Raw genomic sequence first — 24,477 nt, 5'->3', positions numbered from 1 at the left:
CTTCGGAAAGTATTCAGACCCCTTGACTTTTTCCACATTTTGTTACGTTATATTTACATAAGTATTCAGACCCTTTACTCAGTACTTAGTTGAAGCACCTTTGGCAGCGTTTACAGCCTCAAATCTTCTTGGGTATGACACTACACTCTCGGCACACCTGCATTTGGGGAGTTTCTCCCATACTTCTCTGAAGATCCTCTCAAACACTGCACAGCTGTTTTTCAGGTCTCTCCAAAGATGTTCGATCAGGTTCAAGTCCGGGCTCAGGCTGGGCCACTCAAGGATATTCAGAGACTTGTCCCAAAGCCACTCCTGCACTGTTTTGGCTGAGTGCTTAGGGTCGTTGTCCTCTCGGAAGATAAACCTTTGCCCCAGTCTGAAGTCCTGAGCGCTCTGGAGCAGGTTTTCATCAAGGACCTCTCTGTACTTTGCTCCGTTCAACTTTCCCTCGATCCTGACTAGTCTCCCAGTCCCTGCCGCTGATAAACATCCCAAAGCATGATGCTGCCACCACCATGCTTCACTGTAGGGATGGTGCCAGGTTTCCTCCAGATGTGACGCTTGGCATTCAGGCCAAAGTGTTCAATCTTGGTTTCATCAGACCAGAGAATATTTTTTCTCATGGCCTGAGAGTCCTTTAGGTGCCTTTTAACAAACTCCAAGTGGGCTGTCATGTGTATTTTACTGAGGAGTGGCTTCTGTCAGGACACTCTACCACATTGGCCTGATTGGTGGAGTGCTGCAGAGATGGTTGTCCTTCTGGAAGGTTCTTCCATCTCCACAGAGGAACTCTGTCAGAGTAACCATCAGGTTCTTGGTTACCTCCCTGACCAAGGTCCTTCTCCCATGATTGCTCAGTTTGGCTGGGCGGCCAGCTCTAGGATGAGTATTGGTGGCTCCAAACTTTTTCCATTTAAGAATGATGGAGCCCACTTTGTTTTTGGGGACCTTCAATGCTGCAGAAATGTTTTGGTACGCTTCCTCAGACCTGTGCCTTGACACAATCCTGTCTCGGTGCGGAGCCAGCCTATAGGGAGGAGGTCAGAGACCTGGCAGTGTGGTGCAAGGATAAAAACCTCTCCCTCAACGTGATCAAGACAAAGGAGTTGATTGTTGACTACAGGAAAAGAATGACCGAGCACAGCCCCATACTCATCGATGGAGCTGTAGTGGTGCAGGTTGAGAGCTTCATGTTCCTTGGTATCCACATCACCAACAAACTATTATGGTCCAAACACACCAAGACTGTCTTGAAGAGGGCAGTCTCCCCCCACATTTCAGTCTCCCCCCTCAGGAGACTGTATCAATTTGACTTAACTTTGATTTGAACTCCGCTTGGTTGCTAATGACCTGCATTTCCTACTACACTACCAGGTCTGAGGGCATGACAGAGATTGGCCACAATTTAATGGCAAGAATACAGTTCTGCACTTTTCTAAATCAAGTCAATAATTGTCTGATTACCAGACAACACCAACGTAAAAATCCAGTGCTCAGGGACACTTGATGTAAAGTGAGCAAAATGCTTTGGGGATTTGAACTCATACGTTTTTCGGCAGAAGGGCATTAATGTGCCCGCAGTGCCATCAGGTACGTCATTATTACCAAGAACATATATCCACACGCACAAAATTAGGGTACGGTTAGGGTACAATGTTGTTCCCTTAGAAAAAAAAGGTCATATAAACACAATGTATCTTCAGAGGTACACATACAGTAGGAAGTCACATGGTACTGGTCAGGTCCTCCAGGGTACATGTACGGATAGACTATTATAATGGTACATTTTTCTATCCAATATTTTGAATGTAATGTACAATCATCACTGCACTTTGACATGTAGGTGGGGGCAATGTACCGGTAGGGTTCAGTAGCATATTTGGGGGCATGGTCTAATACATGTGTATTTGTGCCAAGCATCAGTGGAGGTGTTGTACCAGTTTAAGTGGTTGATGGTTATGTTATCAAAGTTTGAGCAACTGTTTTAATATGGTAAGTTTTACAATCGTAAGTGAATTTGACGTTAATGAGCAGAACTGTTGAGATGTTACTGTGCATTTCAAAGTAACTCAATGGAAGTTAGTTTCCTGGAAGTTGTGAATTCTGTGTTACTGAATTGGCCACCAGTTGTCCGTATGTTATTGTAAAATTAACAGTAGCATAATAGCCAGTAACTGCTACTAACTCACTGGCAACTGACTGCCAACAGCATAACTGGCAACCTAACTGTTAGTAAGTTGTTGTAAAATGCACAGTAGCATACTTGCAACTCGCTGCCAGTAGCTCAGTGTCTTCAATGAATTTTTCTGGTTAAAATAAAGCTTATAACATTAGGTGACAACTATTATGCATTATTTGTGGTGACTACACTTGGGACCCAGCTTCACTTGTCATCAACCTCTAGGTTGGCAGCAAACTAACCTCCCTACCACACCATCAGGTGAGCATGACAAAGATCAGCCACAGCAAGTTACTGTGAATTTCATAATAACAAGCAAGGTGACAGTCAGTTTTTGACATGAACTTCCTGGTGATCAACTGCCATTAAGTCACAGGAAAATGTACAGTTGTGGATTGTGGAGGCTATCTCCCTGGCATATAGCAGTGAGAAGAAAGGGTTACTTATCACTCCACTGGGGGTCTGGCAGACTCTGGAGTGTTGTTTAAATGGGAATGGAATCACTTTGGGAAGTAAATTTAGGCAAAGAGATGTATTCAATCCACTAATACATTAAACATAAAAACATCTCTATATTTTTATTTGAGCTATGGTCAGTGCCATTTAAATTGCCATAGTAACGACTGATGCCAGTGCATCACTGGCAGGAATCAGCAAATTGTCTGTGGTATTGAGTTTTCACGCAGAGAGTAAATCGAAGAGAGTGAGGTTAGGTGCGGACAACGAAGATGGCAACAAGTAATAATTCAAACATGAAATGTATAGCACCAGGATGTATGAATTGGCTCAAAACAAATCCCTCAGTAAACTACCATCGGCTGCCCAAGGACCCACAACTTGTGAAGAAGTGGCTCCATGTCCTGAAGAGAAAGGATGGCCCAGCTCGAGCTACGTTGAACCACTCTGGTTGCACCTCCATTTGAGATTCCGAGGGTTTTGGTATAGGGGTTACTGACCAACCATCATCAACATAGATGACTTTGGAGTCAAGCAAAAGCGACTGAACGGAGGAGGCAACGCGAGTCCGTGCAATGGAGCCTGAGGTAACGTTAACCGGTCATGACTTTTGTTGAATAGGCTAGCGTTGGACACTGGACAACTTTGTTGCAACTCTAGTTGAAGGTAACTAGCTAATTGTGTCTGAAGTGTTTTGTGTAACACCGTTAGCAAGCAACAACTGAAACTGCAACATATTTTCTCTGTGTACCTTTGTTATTAGGTAGTTACAGTAGCTAGCTCCCACCTCAGATAGTCAAGTTACTGTAATACATTGTTGACAGACTTGTTTTTATAATGTTTTGTTAGCTCCACCTCATTTAGCTAAACTCAAGTTGACATAGCTAATGTTTCCTGAAAATAAATGTCCCTGTATTTGCTGTGTGTGTGTGTGTGTGTGTGTGTGTGTGTGTGTGTGTGTGTGTGTGTGTGTGTGTGTGTGTGTTGACAAAGCATACAAGTCAGGTAACTTGTTAATGGCAACTGATATATTTGGGTTCAGTTGTCTTAACAAAACGTTTGTTTGGTTTCAGGATGACATCTTCATCCCTGAAGAAAATATCATCGTGCAGGAGGCAGAGGAGGTACATGCAAATCCATGTTGTTTCTAAGACTATTGTTTATTTAAAGTATATGCAGTGATTCTTGAATATAACTATAGCCAAATAGATGCCCTCATTTTTTTCTACCAACAGGAAAGAACAGTTAGTACAGCATGCCAAACTCTACCTACAAGTGAATGTACCTAAATGTACCTCAACTAACCGGTGCCCCCGCACATTGACTCTGTACGGGCACACTCCTGTATATATTGTTATTTTTTACTACTGCTCTTTAATTACTTATTACTTTTTATCTCTTATTCTAATCCGTAATTTAAAAAAAACTGCACTGTTGGTTAGGGGCTTGTAAGTAAGCATTTCACTGTAAGATCTACACCTGTTGTATTCGGAGCATGTGAATAATACAATTAATTTGATATGAAACTGACCCCTTGGTGCAAGAGTGTTCCTGTGCTCCAGTGGAGCAGAGGTGCCCCGGGACCATCACTAAAGAATTTGGGCCCCAGCTAGATTGCGCTCTGTACCATCAGTATACAACCAAGTCCTGCCCATATACGCCATAGATGGAGCTGACGGAGAGTGCAATCAGTAAAGACCATAACTTGCTGTATGAGCCTTAGAGCTCAGAATCACTATCATCACAGTGCGAGCCAAGATATCCTACATGTATTGATCACTTTGGGGGAGCGGCTGGTGTTCCTAAAATGGAGAAGGTGCAGGTCATTCAACTGCAAATTCAAAGATAGACCCATCCATAAAGGGAATAGGAGTGAAATTATTTATCCACTGATTTTTCACCAGTTTCAAACTATGTGCTACCTTGTCCCGGTCCTGCTGTTTTGACTCTCTCAACCTATGAGTGCTCAGCTATAAAAAGCCAACTGGCATTTGCTCCTGAAGTGTTGAACTGTTGCACCCTCTATAACCACTGAGGTTATTATTTTGGTGTAAAAAGGGCTTTTGTAAAATACATTTGAGTGATTGATTGTTTGCTGTGCTGGATGCTGTGTATTCACTAACTGTTTGAGTGATGGGACATTTTTTATAGTATCTGTAACATATTTTGATGTGTATTTAATCTGCATTTTCACATCTTAAAGCGGCAATCAGCAGTAGAAACAAATAACAAAGTGTCTCCCTGCTCCTCTTTCGCTAAAAAGCTGAGTGATGGGGCTGGAGAAATCTAACCAATCTCAAATTCATAGACAGAGCTATAGATGCAACAACTGACCATCCATGAAATCAAACTTGTAATCCTGTTTCTATGATCTACCACTACCATGTACCTAGTTCGCTTTGGATAAAGGCGTCTGCTAAATGGCATATTAAAGCCTACTTTGATTCTGCCAACTAGCTTCTGAATGTAGTTACCATTCCTTTCCAATAGATGGCAGCCAAAGCTAGTTGAAGTCACTACTCTAGTGACAGGGACACGGGATGAGTGTGCGTTGAAAGTAGTTTTATCTTCAAAGCAGGTTTCTGGTTACGCTTGAACCTGTTGTTATAACATTAGAGGACAAGCTAACTCAGGTGATTGGGCTTCCGAGTTGCGAGTGTGCTACCGATACACTGCATCTCAGTGCAAGAGGCATCACTATAGTCCCTGGTTCATATTCAACCGTAATTGGGAGTCCCATGGGGTGCTGCACACTTGGCCCAGTGTCATCTGGGTTTGGCCAGGGTAGGCTGTCATTGTAAATAAGAGTTTGTTCTTAAGTGACTTGCCTCGTTAAATAAAGGTTATATGTAAACTAAGACTATTTTTACATAAGGCGCAGGCATTACTGTAGGTCTTTGTCTTACAGCAGGCTAGATTTCCCAAATTAACTGGTTTTATTCAAACTCAAACCCTATGTAAATGCCTTTGCTTCTGGGTATGCTGCCTTGTGGAAGAGAGTCGACACACAGGGAGGAAACACCGTACACCTCGTCCAATTCCATAGGGTGAACTGGCGATAAACTGCCAGCCTGTATGCTCTGCAAACAAAACCATAAGAAAAGTTAGTCTGATACCGAAACTAAACCACAATGTATTTATACTGAGCCCCATTGTTGGTTAGAATAAGATTTCATGAATCATGATGCTGTCTACGATTCAAACACCGGTCATCTAATCAAAAGGTGAATGTGTTACCAACGTGCCAAACATATACAGTGGGGAGAACAAGTACTTGACAACCTGCAAAATTGGCAGTGTTTCCTACTTACAAAGCATCTAGAGGTCTGTAATCTTCTCATAGGTACACTTCAACTGTGAGAGACGGAATCTAAAACAAAAATCCAGTAAATCACATTTTATGATATTTAAGTAATTAATTTGCATTTTAATGCATGACATAAGTATTTGATCACCTACCAACTTGTAAGAATTCCGGCTCTCACAGACCTGTTAGTTTTTCTTTAAGAAGCCCTCCTGTTCTCCACTCATTACCTGTATCAACTGCACCTGTTTGAACTCGTTACCTGTATAAAAGACACCTGTCCACACTCTCAAACAGACTCCAACCTCCCCACAATGGCCAAGACAGAGAGCTGTGTAAGGACATCAGGGATAAAATTGTAGACCTGCGCAAGGCTGGGATGGGCTACAGGACAATAGGCAAGCAGCTTGGTGAGACGGCAACAACTGTTGGCACAATTATTAGAAAATGGAAGAAGTTCATGATGATGGTCAATCACCCTCGGTCTGGGGCTCCATGCAAGATCTCACCTCGTGGGGCATCAATGATCATGAGGAAGGTGAGGGATCAGCCCAGAACCACATGGCAGGACCTGGTCAATGACCTGAAGAGAGCTGGGACCACAGTCTCAAAGAAAACCATTAGTAACACACTATGCCACCATGGATTAAAATCCTGCAGCGCACACAAGGTCCCCCTACTCAAGCCAGCGCATTTCCAGGCCCATCTGAAGTTTGCCAATGACCATCTGGATGATCCAGAGGAGGAATGGGAGAAGGTCATGTGGTCTGATGAGACAAAAATAGAGCTTTTTGGTCTAAACTCCACTCGCCGTGTTTGGAGGAAGAAGAAGGATGAGTACAACCCCAAGATCACCATCCCAATCGTGAAGCATGGAGGTGGAAACATCATTCTTTGGGGATGCTTTTCTGCAAAATGGGCAGGACGACTGCATCGGATTGAGGGGAGGATGGATGGGGCCATGTGTCGCAAGATCTTGGCCAACAACCTCCTTCCCTCAGTAAGAGCATTGAAGATGGGTTGTGGCTGGATCTTCCAGCATGACAACGACCCGAATCACACAGCCAGGGCAACTAAGGAGTGGCTCCATAAGAAGCATTTCAAGGTCCTGGAGTGGCCCAGCCAGTCTCCAGATCTGAACCCAATAGAAAATCTTTGGAGGGAGCTGAAAGTCCGTATTGCCCAGCGACAGCCCCGAAACCTGAAGGATCTGGAGAAGGTCTGTATGGAGGAGTGGGCCAAAATCCCTGCTGCAGTGTGTGCAAACCTGGTCAAGAAATACAGGAAACGTATGATCGCTGTAATTGCAAACAAAGGTTTCTGTACCAAATATTAAGTTCTGCTTTTCTGACGTATCAAATAGATTCCATCTCTCACAGTTGAAGTGTACCTATGATAAAAATTACAGACCTCTACATGCTTTGTAAGTAGGGAAAACCTGCAAAATCGGCAGTGTATCAAATACTTGTTCTCCCAACTGTACATGTGATATTGATCACCTACCCACTACTGATATTAACCATAAACATAAATTTCACCAACTATTTAACTGGCGAATCAGCTGCTGACTTCTGCCAAGAAGTCCTTCATAAGGATTAGTGACATATTCCCTGATGAAGGGAAACAAGGTACAACACCTGTTTGGCCCCTCACATCAACATCACAGGCGGTATTCTCCTTGGCCAGACAGAGGGGGGAATATATTCTGGCATGACACATCCACCCTTGACAGGACTATGCTGGAATGTCACCACAGGCCTCCTCCATTGCCTGTTGAAGGGCCATACGTTCATGGGGTTTGCAATTCTACACCTTCCACCGCCATGCTGAAAACAACTCCTCAATGGGGTTTAGGAATAGAATTGTAAACCTGTAATGGTCATGGAAACAGTTGCGGACCTGAGCATCTGATGGAAACTCACGTTGTCCCAAATGAAAACATACATTTGCTGCTCTGGATCATCTGGCCCTCTCTGCTCTGGCTGAAAACGTCATGTAAGATGTTGAGGAAATGAAGGAGATGGGCAGTGTTGTTTGGTCCAAGGGTGGAATGGTGTTGGAGGACCCTATAGTGGCTTATAGCTGCCCATATGATGACATTTCACACAATGTGGCCAGGTACCTCAATGACGGCGTGTTGACCAATGATTTTCCTTTCTCTCCTCTTCTTTTCTAAATTGAAATCAGCCTCATCTATGAATATGAGTTCCTGGGGGAAGGGACTTGCATCTAACTTCTTGAGTACTGTAATTGCTGTATAGTAAAGTTCACTTGCAACATATATGAGTCTCTAATGTTTTAAGAGTGTAATACTAGTATATTACTTGCTTGCACGTATTCGTACCGTTTCTTCTTCACTCTTTGTGAATTAATTTCAAATGGGATTCTGTAGATTTGCTTCATCCGGAAATTGTGTTTCTTAAGGATGCGGGCTATGGTTGATAAACTCAATCTGATATTATGGAAGATTGCAGGGTTTTCAATAATCTGTTGTTGGATTTCCTGCAGTTCTATGGCATTATTTTCAAATACCACTTTCACAATGGCAGCCTCCTGTTGGTCTGTAAATAGACGTGTTGGTAGTCGTTCAGTTCTACAAAAACAAAATAGCATGCGGTACAGAAAACACTACAGTAATACAGTATACAGGATGAGAATGTTACAAAGTAGTATAGCTCCCAATTTTATACATACAGTAATACATTAAACATTTACTTTGTTTCCCCTTACAGTATGTATTGGAATCTACAGCCATTACTGTGCTTTATGTTGTACTACTGTCAAGTTGTACAGTGCCTTGCAAAAGTATTCACCCCCTTGGCTTTTTCCTATTTTGTTGCATTACAACCTGTAATTTAAATAGATTTTTATTTGGATTTCATGTAATGGACATACACAAAATAGTCCTAATTGGTGAAGTGAACTGAAAAAAATGACTTGTTACAAATAATAAAAAATAAAATAAAATGGAAAAGTGGCGCATGCATATGTATTCACCTTTGTAATGAAGCCTGTAAATAAGGTCTGGTGCGACCAATTACCTTCAGAAGTCACATAATTCATTAAATAAAGTCCACCTGTGTGCAATCTAAGTGTCACATTTATTTGTCACATGATCTCACTATATATACTCACACCTGTTCTAAAAGGCCCCAGAGTCTGCAACACCACTAAGCAAGGGGCACCACCAAGCAAGCGGCACCATGAAGACCAAGGGGCTCTCCAAACAGGTCAGGGACCAAGTTGTGGAGAAGTACAGATCAGGGTTGGGTTATAAAAAATATCAGAAACTTTGAACTTCCCAGAGTGCACCATTAAATCCATTATTAAAAAATTGAAAGAATATGGCACCACTACAAACCTGCCAAACATACAATTCATTAAAATCCTGACGGAAAATATTTACACAAGAAGCAACCTAATATCACACAGTAAAACTCTGTCATTTAGTAAGTTCACCCTTCGGCAATTCTCACTCACCAAGAGAGGGCCGCCCACCAAAACTCAGGGACCAGGCAAGGAGAGCATTAATCAGAGAGGCAACAAAGAGACCAAAGATAACCCTGAAGGAGCTGCAAAGCTCCACAGCGGAGATTGGAGTTTCTGTCCATAGGACCACCGTACACTCTACAGAGCTGGACTTTATGGAAGAGTGGCCAGAAAAAAAGCCATTGCTTGAAGAAAAATAAGCAAACACTTTTGGTGTTCGTCATTGGCAGGAACTGGGAAACTGGTCAGAATTGAAGGAATGATGGATGGCGCTAAGTACAGGGACATTCTTGAGGGAAACCTGTTTCAGTCTTCCAGAGATTTGAGACTGGGACGGAGGTTCACCTTCCAGCAGGACAATGACCCTAAGCATACTGCTAAAGCAACACTTGAGTGGTTTAAGGGAAACATTTAAATGTATTGGAATGGCCTAGTCAAATCCCAGACCGCATTCCAATAGAGAATCTGTGGTATGACTTAAACATTGGTGTACACCAGCAGTAACCCATCCAACTTGAAGAAGCTGGAGCAGTTTTTTATTGAATAATGGGCAAAAATCCCAGTGGCTAGATGTACCAAGCTTACAGAGACATATCCCAAGAGGCGTGCAGCTGTAATTGCTGCAAAAGGTGGCTCTACAAAGTATTGGCAATGGGGAGGTAAATAGTTAAGCACGTTTTTTTATGTCTTATTTCTTGTTTGTTTCTCAAAATAAATACTTTGCATCTTCTAAGTTGTTGTGTAAATCAAATGATACAAACCCCCAAAGATCTATTTTAATTCCAGGTTGTAAGGCAACAGAGTAGGAAAAATGCCAAGGGGTGTGAATACTTTCGCAAGGCACTGTAAAAGTAGTAGAGGTCCAATGTCTGCAGTACATACCTATTCCCATTTTGGAATGTCCGGGTGATGGATGCTATGGTGAAGTGACTCAGATTGGGCAGCACTTTCTGCCCAGCCTCTCTCAAGGTCAAACCACAGTTGACCACATGGTCCACCACAGTCTCACAAATTTCATCAGAGATTACTGTTCTTGCTCTTCCTCCACCTCTTTCTGCCAATTTGCTCCCATTGTTATCCAAACACAGAAGTACTCACCTGTGACCTTTTTATTCACACCAAAGGTCTGATTGCAAAGTGAACATTTACGCAATTAGTGTTTGCACATGTGAAGAGAGAAAGTGATCAATTGGTAATTGGGTTTAGTGTGTTGAACAGTGTTGCTTTTCATTTGCACACAAGAGATTTTAGTTGTGAAAGTTGTGCCACGGGTAGAGAATTGCGTGTTGTTTTTTGCCAAATGTTTGTTATAGAATTGCAATCAGAGTGTGAAGCAAAACATGTGCCAGTAGTATTGCAGATATGATGTCTGGTTGTACTAAATTATTTACAGGTTGGGTCATTGTGCCTCATGGGCCAGTTTTAGTGTGTAAACAATTGGGAAAAACTGTAAATTGAAGGAATGAATCCGAGCCTCACACTTATCACCTGTTGAAGGCGAGGCTTCCACCAGTGAGGCGCAGACTTCATTGACCTTGTCGGGCGTGATTTTAATTCTGTCAACCATTGTTGTGAGAGTGTAACTCCCCATAGTATGTTCTACCTCATTTCCCTTCTTCAGGGAACAGTAGTTCATAATGATACGTTTTCAACACCTTTCAATACCTCATCTTGCGTGGATAACAGCACACAGACTTTAAAAAAATGTTTTATGAATTGGAGAACACATTGGGAGGGATCTTAAACCATTCCCCCATACAGAATCCTTACGGATTCAAGTCCGGACACTGAAATGACCAATGGTAAATGATGATTGGCCAACTAACCATTTCTTTGTGGATTTTCATCCGTGCTTGGGGTTATTGTCTTGCTGTAAGATTCACTTACGGCCAAGTTTCAGCCTCCTGGCAGAGGCAACCAGGTTTTTGCTAAAGTTCATGATGCCGTTGACCTTAACTCTGAGCGATTGTTTTGGGCCTTGTACAGGGCCCGTTGAGTTAGGGGGTAAAAATAGAATTTGAAAGCTACAGGCCTTGTCTTTTTGTAAATCAAAATCAATCCTTACTACTGGCAATGTCATAAGAATCTAATTGGAATTTGTTCATGTTTGGAGCGCCACCATCAGGTAAATATTTTTTTAAGTAATTTTGGAACGATAATTGGTGACATATTTTATCTCAAAACTAGACGTTTTAATCCCTTATTCCCCAACATCGGGACAATTGGGGGTGTCACATCTGCTCCTGCAATGTCCTCTACTGCTCATCCTGTGTCTCCTTGACCTGCCGTCACTCCCCAAGTACTCAATCCCTCTCCCCTCTCTCTATGTGTGTGATTGTGTGGGCGGAGACAGGTGTGCTGGAGTCAGAGCAGATCCCCATCAAGACCTCTATAAATACTCAGCCCTGCCACTTCCACACTGCCAGATCGTAATCTCTGCTCATTCTGTCCACTTTGACTCTGGTCCCTGTCTCCAGTTCCACGGCATCCTGCTACTCTGTCCTGGAATCCCTGCTCTCCTACTCCCTTGTATATTCCCCTCCGGACCTGCTTACCCTGTTCCAACCCCTCCCGCTCCAGCCTCCCCACCTGGTTTCCTGCAAGCCACCCATGCTTCCACCGGACGGCACTTGATCTTCCCCCTGTGTTTCAATAAATACCTTGGTTACTTCATCCCAGTCTCCTCATCTGAGTCTGCTCTTGGGTTCCCCTGTTCCACTCCGCGTAACAGTACGATCTGGCCCAAGAGATGAACCCAGCAGACTCAAATACTCACGACCAAACCCTCGCCGGTCAAGGCTCCCTGCCCGAGCAACATAATCAAGCCCTGAAAAGCCCTGAAAACCCTTCTGGAGCACATCAAGGAGTTTTCACGGTGCCTGTTTGACCTGTTTGACCTACAGGACCAAACCTTCGCTGAGAGATCACAACCAGTCCCAAATCCTTCTTCTCTTCTCCAGGAGCCATTTGTTCCAACTTCCGAGCGTTATGAGGTGTGCTGGAGTCAGAGCAGATCCCCGATGTTACAGGAAGGCCATAAAGATCATCAAGGATCATCAAGGACATCAACCACCCGAGCCACTGCCTGTTCACCCCGCTATCATCCAGAAGGCAAGGTCAGTACATGTGCATCAAAGCTGGGACCGAGAGACTGAAAAACAGCTTCTATCTCAAGGCCATCAGACTGTTAAACAGCCACCACTAACATTGAGTGGCTGCTGCCAACACACTGACACTGACTCAACTCCAGCCACTTTAATAATGGGAATTGATGGGAAATGATGTAAATATATCACTAGCCACTTTAAACAATGCTATCTTATATAATGTTACTTACCCTACATTATTCATCTCATACGCATACGTATATACTGTACTCTATATCATCGACTGCATCCTTATGTAATACATGTATCACTAGCCACTTTAACTATGCCACTTTGTTTACATACTCATCTCATATGTATATACTGTACTCGATACCATCTACTGTATCTTGCCTATGCTGCTCTGTACCATCACTCATTCATATATCCTTATGTACATATTCTTTATCCCCTTACACTGTGTATAGACAGTAGTTTAGGAATTGTTAGTTAGATTACTTGTTGGTTATTACTGCATTGTCGGAACTAGAAGCACAAGCATTTCGCTACACTCGCATTAACATCTGCTAACCATGTGTATGTGACAAATAAAATTTGATTTGATGTTGGCAACCTCGGAGCTTGCAGAGCCCTTTTGGTGCAATGTTCACTCATATTTGAGCAACAGTCCTACTCTTATGCTTGCAAACGGCCAAGATTTCCTTCCTGATTGGCTGCCTCCATGGAGCAGCGCTTTCCTGGGCCAAGGCGGTGTGGGAGAGACAGTCCCCATCGGCATCTCCTACTCCAGATTCACAGAGGAGATGAAGAAGGTCTTCGACCACCTGATCTGCGGTAAGGATGCCGCTAATCGACTCCTGTCCCTCCATCAAGGCTCCCATAGTGTTGCTGAGATGGCATGTGAATTTCGCAACCTCGCCACTGAGAACAGCTGGAATGAGGATGCCCTTCAGTGAGCATTCCAGAACCTGATGGACTTGATGAACTCATCTTGCTCGCTATCCGCATCGACAACCGTCTCCATGAGCGTCGGAGGGAGAAGGTAGGAAGGGTTGCATGCCCCATAACATCTGCTTCAGTCCCTTGTCCTACTTCTCCGACTGCATCCCCTTCCAAGGCTCTCCCAGATCTGGAACCCATGCAGCTCGGCCGGGCCCGTCTCTCTCCAGAGGAGAGGCAGTGGCGAATCGGCGCTAGGAGCTGCCTATACTGTGGCCAGGTTGGTCACTTTGTCTCCACTTGTTCCCTGCATCCAGCAAGGAAAAGGGATATACTGTTGAGCCAAAGTGCCTGCCCATCTTCCCCCAGACTCCTGCTTGAAGGCAACATTGTGTGGCAGAGCCAGGCTTTCCCTCTGTCTGTTCTCATCGATCCAGGCGAGAGCTTCCTGGACCGAGGTGTTGTTACCCAGTTGGGCCTGGACACTGTCCCACTCGTATCACCTCTCGATGCCAACACTGTCAACGGACAGCTCCTCGCCCGTGTCTGTGAGAGAACGTCCCTGTCATCCTGCGTCTCTCTGGAGAACACCAGGAAAAGATCAGTTTCCACATAATCGACTGTCCTCAATCTCCCCTGGTTCTTGGCCATCCATGGTTGAAGCTACACAACCCACAGATTGGCTGGACCGCCGGTAGGGTAACCACTTGGAGTTAATTTTGTCACTCAAATTGTCTACATTCTGCCCTTGCCCCTGTCTTGTCTGTTGCCCAGTCCATTCCAGAACCTCCGGACCTGTCATCACTTCCTCCCATGTATCATGATCTAGCACCTGTGTTCAGCAAGCACCATGCCCTGTCGCTGCCGCCTCATCGGTCGTACGACTGTGCCATTGACCTCCAGCCTGGAGCTCCTCTCCCCAGTAGCTGGTTGTTTAACCTCTCGCCCCGGTGCGAAGAATACCAAGCCTGATGCCCTCTCCCGCCATGTCACCACCGACAACATGGGTACAGAGCCGGAAGTCATTGTGCCATCCACCTGCATAGTTGCCGCCATCGCCTGGGAGATCAAGTTCCGTATCCACCAGGCTCAGCAGAACCAGCCTGACCCTGGAAACAGTCATAGTAATGCTCTGTTTGCTCTGATGTTCTTCAGTGGGGCCATTCTACCAACCTCCCCTGTCACCCTGGTATGAACCGGACACTCGCCTTCCTGCGTCAGTGCTTTTGGTGGTCCACCATCGAGAGAGATGTCCGACAGTTTGTCTCAGCCTGTTCGTTTTGTGCCCGGAATAAAACCTCCACTAAACCCACTTCCGGTCTGCCCCGCACTCTTCCCATATCCTGTTGGCCCTGGTCACACAAAGCTCTGGACTTCGTCACTGGCCTTCCCCCATCTAACGGTAACACCGCCATCCTCACCATTATTGACAGGTTTTCCAAAGTGGCTCACTTCATTCCCCTCTCCAAGCTCCCATCCTCCAGGGAGACTGCAGACCTGTTAGTATCCCATGTGTTCCGTCTGCATGGCATCCCCACCGACATATTTCCGACAGTGTTTCGTGGGTGATTGTCCTTATGTCCTTTTGTCTGTTGTGTAGTAGTTTGCACCAGTATTAGGCTGTTTCGGTTTTCGTTATGTTCATTGTTTTTTGTAGTGTTTGTATTTAGATTTGTGTTTCTTCATTTCATTAAACATGGATCGCAATCTACACGCCGCATTTTGGTCCAACACTCCTTCACACCTAGAAAACCGTAACAAAAGAGCTCTTTGGTCGTGCTGCTGCTCCAGTTTCAACTGTTCTGCCTGCAGCTATGGAACCCTGACCTGTTCACGTCACCAGACGTGCTGTTTTCGTCTCTCTCTCTCTTCCGCACCTGCTGTCTCTAACTCTGAATGATCGCCTATGAAAAACATTTACTCCTGAGGTGCTGACCTGTTGCACCCTCTACAACCACTGTGATTATTATTCTTTGACACTGCTGGTCATCCAGGAATGTTTGAACATCTTGGCCATGTCCTGTTATAATCTCCATCCGGCACAGACAGAAGAGGACTGCCCACCCCTCAGAGCCTGGTTCCTCTCTATGTTTCTTTCTAGGTTCCTGCCTTTCTAGGGAGTTTTTCCTAGCCACCGTACTTCTACATCTGCATTGCTTGCTGTTTGGGGTTTTAGGCTGGGTTTTGTATTACACTTTGACATCAGCTGATGTAAAAAGGGCTTTATAAATCAACTTTAATGATTGATTTATTGATTTGGCCACACACACCAGCAGTGGATTTGGCGTCAAAATCAGAATGCATAAGCAGAAAAGAACCCCAGACCTATACATTACACTACCCGTTCACTGCATTAGTAAACACACACAGAGAGAGAGAGAGAGAGAGAGAGAGAGATGTAGTGTGTGTGTTGTTAAGTGCTGCACTACATGCAGCAGCAGTGGTTGGTCGTCTCTCTGTTTCTTTGACAGAGCAGAACGGTGTAAGTTTTACAGAGACACATTAAGTGCATCGAACAACATAGAACTTCTGGTCAATAAAGCCTTCCCACTGTCTAGATACAAACATACACACTACACTACGTAAGCAGAACACAATACTGCACCTAAAACTGCAGGATGACATGAGCTGTATTTTACTGTACATGAACCATTGACATCATTGACTCATTCTACAAACAACATACTCATACATCAGTTTAGTGTAACACCACTACACCCGAACTGCATGGGCACCATATGAATTCATGACATTACAGTTTTGGGATTCCCAGAAAAAGCAATAAATGCACCATCAGGTGACACGCAGAAGCAGTTCAGGGATTTGTCTCCTTGTACATGCTCTTCATGTCAATGTCCAAGCCCTCTGTCCTATCATGTCTGGCTACTGTATAAAAAGACCTTCCTAAAATTGAGTTGCACCCTCTTTTGCCCTCAGAACAGCTTCAATTAGTCAGGGAATGGACTCTACAAGGTTCGGAAAGATTTCCATAGTGATGCTGGCCCATGGTGACTCCAATGTCTCCCACAGTTGTGTCAAGTTGGGTGGATGGACTTTGGGTAGGGGACCATTCTTGATACACAAGGGAAACTGCTGAGTGTGGAAAAACCCAGCAGCGTTGCAGTTCTTGACACATTCAAACCAGTGCGCCTACCATACCCCATTCAAAGGCACTTAAATATTTTGTCTTGCCCATTCACCCTCTGAATGACACAAATACACAATCCATGTCTCAAATGTCTCAAGGCTTAAAAATTCTTCTTTAGCCTGTCACCTCCCTGTCACCTTGTTAACTGGATTCATCCTGACACTTGTGATTTCTTGCTTCTAGTTTTGATTATTATTTGTGTACTATTATTTGATTATTATTTAGTTTTACATTTTTCACTGCACTTCTAGGAGCTAGTGACACAAGCTTTTCGCTGCACCTGCTATAAAGTCTGCTTAACTATGTATGCAACCAATAAACTTGAATTGTTTTAAGATGATTTGACACAGAAACATTCAGTTGAGAAGAGCTTATTTCCCTGTGCTGAGTAGAGAGAATGCTGTTGAACTGCTAATGATGTGATGGAGGCTCTGTACTGCATTCAGCCCACAGAGTACAGCTCTGCATGGAAAATATCATCTGGAAGGCCATATATGCACACACACACATGCATGCATCATCTATACACATCTACACAAACGCCTGGCCTATACAAGGCCATATCCATTCACACACACATGCACCGCAATATTGTGTCATTACATGAAAAAACACACACTCATTCTCGCTCCCTCTCTTTCTCTAAAAAACCTATTGTGAAGTTTACAGATTGAATTACTGATCATCCCGAAACTTGACTATTGAAAGTAATAAAGAGAGCTACTTGATTCAGAATAGTGATAGATTTTAACGAGCCTACTACTCATTGTGATAGATTTATATAATAGTAACTGGTTTATGGAGGCAGAGATGTATAACCAACCAACAACACCACACATACAGATACAAATTCTGTACATACAGTGGGGGAATCAATTGTGTATCATCACATACACACACACACATACTGTATGGAACAGACTCACGTATCCATTATGCAAACATACACACGCACACACACACACACACACACACACACACACACACACACACACACACACACACACACACACACACACACACACACACACACACACACACACACACACACACAAAAACACACGATGAAGAGCAAAGCACTCTGGAGAGCCAGGTAAAGCTATGTGGGGTGAAAGAGCCCTTTTAGGAGAGACACCCTGTGACACACATAGACAAGTCAGGAGAGAGAAACACACACACACTCACTCACTTACGCACACACACACTGACACACCTTGGGCTCTATTTTCGGCTGGCATAAAGGCGGCGCTAGTGTCAACGCACGTTAGTTTGAAATTTCTTCATGTAAAAACTGGTCCACTGGCATTTCCAAAACATAATCTAAAGTGCTAATTTGAGGCAGCGCAGATAGGGATATTTATTACAAAAAAAAATGGTTTTAGATAGTTGTACAACTGAATGCCTTCAACTGAAATGTGTCTTTCGCATTTAACCCAACCCGGCTGAATCAGAGAGGTGTGGGGGCTGCCTTAATCAACATCCACCGCACCAGGGAAACAGTGGGTTAACTGCTTCAATTTTTATCTTGTCAGCTCTGGGATTTGATCCAGCAACCTTTTGGTTAATGGCCCAATGCGCTAACCACTAGGCTACCTGCCCTAAGCTGATGTGCTTTTGGTGCCTTTTTACTTTGAATTTAGAAACAATATATATGTTTTTCCAATTTTGCTTTATTTGGTTAATAACCAAGCATAGCCAACCCTTCACTCAATTAAGGCTTTTTTTGTCCTGCCCAATGGAATCACGAAGTAGTCAAGACTGTCGATACAGGCTTTGCAGCCCAGCCTCACATTCAATTTGTGCATATATGTACAAAAAGTATTTCCGCAGATTTTGTGCATTTTTGTGTGGTTCAATTGATTGTGAGGCTGTGTTGGGCTTTGGCTCCTGAGAAAGGTTGGAAATAAATCTTAATCACCAAAGCTTCATTAAAATATAACGTTTGAGAGTAAAATTGTGAGATGACATTCCCTTTTTATTTATGCATTGTAGGCAGGCCAACGTTACTTTAGCCATACAGGTTCCGTTTTGCTACTGCGTAAACCCCCCTTCATGATGTAGGCTTCGTGTCCATGCACATCATGAAACAAGAGACGAGAACCTCGGTGAACACCGGTGAGCCTCGTATTTAGAAGTTACATGTAAACTGTAACAATTGCTTGTTTTCTGTTTCATATGTTCATATTTTCTACTGGAACAAAGGATGGTTCAAGGGCAATGCGTGTCTTTTTATCCTTGAGCTTTTATGATATCATTACATTTAGCATGTATTTATTGTTGTTGTTGTTTAAAAAAATACTGATTGCTTGTTGATTCACCTACCTGGTATTATGGTGACAACGTCTGTGACGTGATTGCAAAGCAATTTCTGAAGATCTGTAATATGGTTCCAATTATGTTTATAAAACATATGCCTATTTGGGAGCAGTATAACGGTGAGTGGACATTCTCCCTTTCGCTTATTTCAACTTTGTCCAGCTACTGTGAAAAGGTTGGATGTGCATAGTCTGTGTTGTTTTCATATTATATGCCCTCGGGGAGAAATTATGGTGCTTGTAAGTGTGACATAGCCTACTTAAAACAAGCTGTTGTTTTGTTTTGTTTAGAATTTGATTAGAATTATTTGTTCTCTCATCAATATTGAATTTAATCTTGATATTGACAATGTTCGGCATGTCCATGCTCAGCCATAATGCCTAGCCCCTATATGAGTGTGCATGCTTTTGGAGCCATGCAATTACTTAGAACTATGTGTACTGCAAATGGGTTCAAGTTAAGGTATTTAGCAAAGATTGGTCTACATTTTATTATTTTGTTTCTGCAAGCCATTTAACAAACTATAACTGACTAATATTGGAATTGGAGTTGAATCCAAGGCAATAATTAAAAGTCCAAAAATACACAACTTGAAGCAACCACATATTTGGCCATGGAGTACGTTCTGATTGGCCAGTGAGGGGCCAAGCATTGACACACCCACAACTTGTTTATTCATCAAAAACCAGCCCTTTTGCACCAATGCCAGCAAGTGCGCTGAAAATTGTGAAAATAAAAATAGAAAACATACACTATGTACACAAAGGTATGTGGACACCCCTTCAAATTAGTGGATTAGGCTATTTCAGCCAGACCCGTTGCTGACAGGTGTATAAAATCGAGCACACAGCCATACAATCTCCATAGACAAATATTGGCAGTAGAATGGAAGAGCTCAGTGACTTTCAATGTGGCACCGTCATAGGATGCCACCTCTCCAACAAGTCAGTTTGTCATATTTCTGCCCTGCTGGAGCTGCCTCTGTCAAGCTGCCCCAATGCTGTTATTGTGAAATGGAAATACCTAGGAGCAACAACGGCTCAGACGCGAAGTGGTATTCTACACAAGCTCACATAACAGGAGAGTATAGCACGTAAAAATAGTCTGTCCTTGGTTTCAACACTCACTACCGAGTGCAATGCTAAGCATAAAACTCTCCCCCATTGGACTCTGGAGCAGTGATGAATCACGCTTCATCATCTAGAAGTCCAATGGACCAATCTGGGTTTGTCAGCTGTCAGGAGAACATTACCTGTCGAATGCGCAGTGCCAACTGTTAAGTTTGGTGGAGGACAAATAATGGTCTGAGGCTGTTTTTCATGGTTTGGGCTAGGCCCCTTACTGGTTTGGGCTAGGCCCCTTATTGGTTTGGGATAGGCCCCTTAGTACCAGTGAAGGGAAATCTTAACGCTATAACATACATTCTAGATGCTTCTGTGCTTCCAACTTTGTGGCAACAGTTTGAGGAAGGCCCTTTCCCATTTCAGCAAGACAGTGCACAAAGCGAGGTCCATACATAAATGGTTTGTGGAAGAATTTGACTGGCCTGCATAGAGCCCTGACCTCAACCCCATCGTACACCTTTGGGATGAGTTAGAACGCCGACTGTGAACCAGGCCTAATCACCCAACATCAGTGCCGACCTCACTAATGCTCTTGTGGCTGAGTGGAAGCAAGTCCCTGCAGCAATGTTTCAACATCTAGTGGAAAGCCTTCCCATGAGCAGGTGTTCACATTCTTTTGGTCATGTAGTGTATTTCTGACACACCCCTGAACCTATAGCCCTACCGCCTATGCTCAGATTTACCATTGCATTAGGTTTTTAAAAATAGAGCCCCTAGTCTCTCAGTCAGAGAGTCCCGAGAGGCAGCAGAGAAACACAGTGGCAACAGTCCCCGAATACCAGGACACAGTCCAGTTCACTTCACTAAAACAAGATCCATCTAGCCTACCTCCAACTAACTATAACAACACATAAATGAGTTTGTGGTAATCGACACCACTGACTAAATACAACCTACTAAATCCCAAAACCGCCTGGGAGGAAAGACAAGTAGGGACGCAAACGCACGCGCTCACCTGCTGACGAGGAGGGCAAAGTCGCGGAGCACACCGCAGATTGATGGGTAAATCGATGCGTTCTGGTCCACTTTGTTGGTGGAACATACTCCGAAACAAAATACTTGTATGAACTCATCAGTAACTGTATCCATCAAATGTGTCACCGAGGTTAGAAAGCAGTTATTACCCCTTCACACATCGTTTCTTAGTTTGGTTTCGTGGGATCTTCTGTCCATTTGGTGTCTGTAGCCTAACGAATTATATAACAGCCCAAATAACTTCTCCACGCTGCGGAAAACACTGCTACTGCTACGCGAGGAAATATACATTTTCTTTCATTTTTCTCCGATATGGCAGTCTGACTTAACCTTAGTTTCTCTGCCAAGGTTTTGCACTAGTCAAGAAAGAGAATTGTCATTAATCAAATATTAGGTTATCACTCACACATCATATCTGATGATGATGAAGGATGCAGATATGATTGCGTGTCTGTAAATACAATGCACACCACACCACAACATACATGTTTATTTTACTCACGTCATTCCGTCAACATTTAATTGAACTTGCCTGAGCGCGCGCATGTGGACTACCTGTCAAAAATGACCCTACGTAGGTTTATGCGTTCTTGCAAATGGCCACATTTTAAATCCAATGTCGAGATTAAAAATACAAATTACTTACTTTATTTAGAATGTAAGGCGCGCAAATCTTGCAGTTATTTGAGCACTTGAGACGAGTTTGTCTTACTCCTGATCCCTCAGAGTCAAACTGAGAGAGAGAGAGAGAAAGAGCGAGAGAGAGAGAGATAGAGAGAGCGTGAGGAGGAAAAAAATACATCTAGTACCAGAGCGCGGGCAGCCCTTGCCAGGGGATGCTTCAGTCTCCTAGCAACAACAATCGATCTGGCAAGGACATATTTTTATTGCATAAAAAGAAACCTTGGCCATTCACCCCTTTTACCAGAATAACAGAGAGAGGGAGAGAGGGGGGGGGGGGGGGGGGTGGGGTCACCAACCTTGTGAAAACAAAATGTAAGCACATACTGACACATATTTGGAATGTATAATTAATCAAACCAGATTGTATGATACGATAATGTATAATAAGATAATGTTTTATTAACCAGATCAAAATAAACACATGTTTGTTTTAGTAAGAAGGGATAAAGAAAACGAGAATTGCTACAGGTGTAGGTTATTAATCTGACCAATTTCTTACAGCAGGAAAATAATCCTGCAACAACAGGAAATGTAAATAATGGCGTGGATTATAATGGATAGACACTTTTTTAGGGGTTGATACAGTTGCAGTTAGGGAAAATAAAATCACATTTAAAAAAATGTAAATTACAAACTTTAGAAGTCTTTTTAAAACACAGACCTTGACATTTCCTGGAACAACAGAGTGATCAAATTAAGATCTCACATCTTTATGTAGGCCTAAGGTTGAAAAGAACACATAGCCTACATATGATAACTCATCCTCAACTTCCAGCCAAAAGGTATGCCAGTAATATGTGTAGGGTTTTGTGTTCTAAATGTTTTCATCACATGTCCCTGTTAAACGAAATGCTACACCATTAGGCAGTATAATATCTGATTCTGAAACTCTAAATAAACAGATGGGAACAAAGAAACATGCATTGTTGGCCTACAGCCTACTGCTTTATCCATGCCAGGACATTCATGGTATACACATGTTATATGCTGGAGGCTAGTGGGCTCTCGTCATTCCTCCTACACTCTTTCCCCTCCTCTTCCTTCCTCCTTCCCTCCCCCTCTTCTGAAAACCCACATCTCTGTGTTTCACTCAACAAATATGGAATGTCTCAATGGTGTCACCCCTACTGTGAGTGTGTGTGTGTGTGTGTGTGTGTGTGTATAGTCTTTAGAATGCCATTATGTAAGTGTGCAGCTCCTTTTGAACAGAATGCAAAGATGCTCCATGCATGGCTGGGCCACACACACACACACACACACACACACACACACACACACACACACACACACACACACACACACACACACACACACACACACACACACACACACACACACACACACACACACACACACACACACACACAGTCAACCAACCAACCAAACAAGAACCTCACCAGCATTCGAACCAGAGCGTTCAGTAAGCAGATCTGTGTATTGTGAAGTTAGCCAAGCGTACATTTCAGACAAAGTCATTTTTGAATGCGAATGTAATCAAATCTTTATTGTATACTGTGCAGCCAGTCTGTTTTGTATGCATGACGAGATGACTGGGCGAAGTACAGTGTTAAACTGGTGTTCTGTTTCCTATACTTCTGCATCACCATATGCTGGCAACATCCCAACAACATACAGCACATATGCACACATACCTGAGCGTCTACAGACGCACACATGTACAGACACACGCTCGTACAGACACACGCACACACTCACAGCCCTGGTGTCAGTGACAGCTCTCTCAGACTGCAGCCCCATTGCTCCAGTGTTCCCTAGCTCCTATTAAGCCAGTGTGTGTGTGTGTGTGTTTGTGTGTGTGTGTGTGTGTGTATGTGTGTGTGTCAGATGCTGGCCTTCCTAATAAAGGCCTCATTGTCCCTGTGGCATGCATGTATGCAGAGAGTCTAGAAAGCTGCTTTGACCCATAAGGGTCCCTCAGCACCACAGCTTTGTCCACTGTTTCTCCCCATAGACCCCAGCACAGCAGACCTAGAGAGAGAAAGGAGGGTGGGATGGAGGGAGAAGGACATAGATAGAAAGGGAGAGAGTGGTTGGGAGGGAGAGGGAGGGATGAAGAGCGAGAAAAAATGGAGGGAGAGAGAGAACATAGAATATCAGGCTATTTTGTCTCTCTGATGTTGGTGAATAGGGGTGCAGTTATGCCCCTCCATATCGATTTGTTTATGGACTAGAGACCCCTGCAGACCGCTCCCTCATGTGTTGGGAAAGCTACTTTGTGAGTGTGTGTGTGTGTGCATGTGTGCGTGTGTGTGTGTGTGTGTTAGGAGAGCTTGCGTGCTGCTGCCTAACACTTCCCCTGCCTAGGGAGAGCCGGTCTGCTCATGCGGCAGGAAGTTGGTCCTCTGGGATACTGTTCCCCCCCCCAAACGAGCGCCTTGTCTTTGAGTCCCCACAGAGTGTTTGTGTCCCGGTGCTAATAACATTAGCCATGCTCCATTACCCATAGTCCTCAGCCCTGTCTTAGCCCGATGATGGATGGACCCTCACACAGAGAAGTCAGTGTACTATGGAGTGTGCTTCGAAATGTGCCTAGTGTCCTGTAGACAAGGTAGCTAGTTAGAACCATTCGCTTTGGTCAATATAGCTATTGGTAATACAGTGAAAGAAACACATGGACTAGTAAGAACCATGAGGTTACATTACCTTTGGTCAATACAGCTACTGGCCGTTATAGTCAGATAAACAAGAGAGTAAGTTAGAACAAGAAGTTGTCACACACATCCATCTGTATTGCG

The 24,477-nt window shown here is 43.7% G+C and overlaps 1 protein-coding gene across 2 annotated transcripts in view; it reads right to left on the bottom strand.

Annotated features, from left to right (window-relative positions):
• Positions 1-21,771, bottom strand: part of LOC135524348 (metabotropic glutamate receptor 3-like) — a 54,615-nt gene extending 32,844 nt beyond the window's left edge. Inside the window, exon 1 of one of the 2 annotated variants that reach the window (XM_064951803.1) lies at positions 21,684-21,771. The gene's annotated coding sequence lies outside the window, so the exon portion shown is untranslated. The remainder of the gene's footprint in view (positions 1-21,683) is intronic. The other variant, XM_064951804.1, reaches the window with a different exon arrangement.
• Positions 21,772-24,477: the final 2,706 nt, after the last annotated feature.

The sequence above is a fragment of the Oncorhynchus masou genome, chromosome 31 (assembly GCF_036934945.1).
Source record: "Oncorhynchus masou masou isolate Uvic2021 chromosome 31, UVic_Omas_1.1, whole genome shotgun sequence".
Lineage (NCBI taxonomy): Eukaryota > Metazoa > Chordata > Actinopteri > Salmoniformes > Salmonidae > Oncorhynchus > Oncorhynchus masou.
The sequence above is the reverse complement of the archived record's forward strand: the minus strand, read 5'-3'. Positions and strand labels throughout refer to the sequence as shown.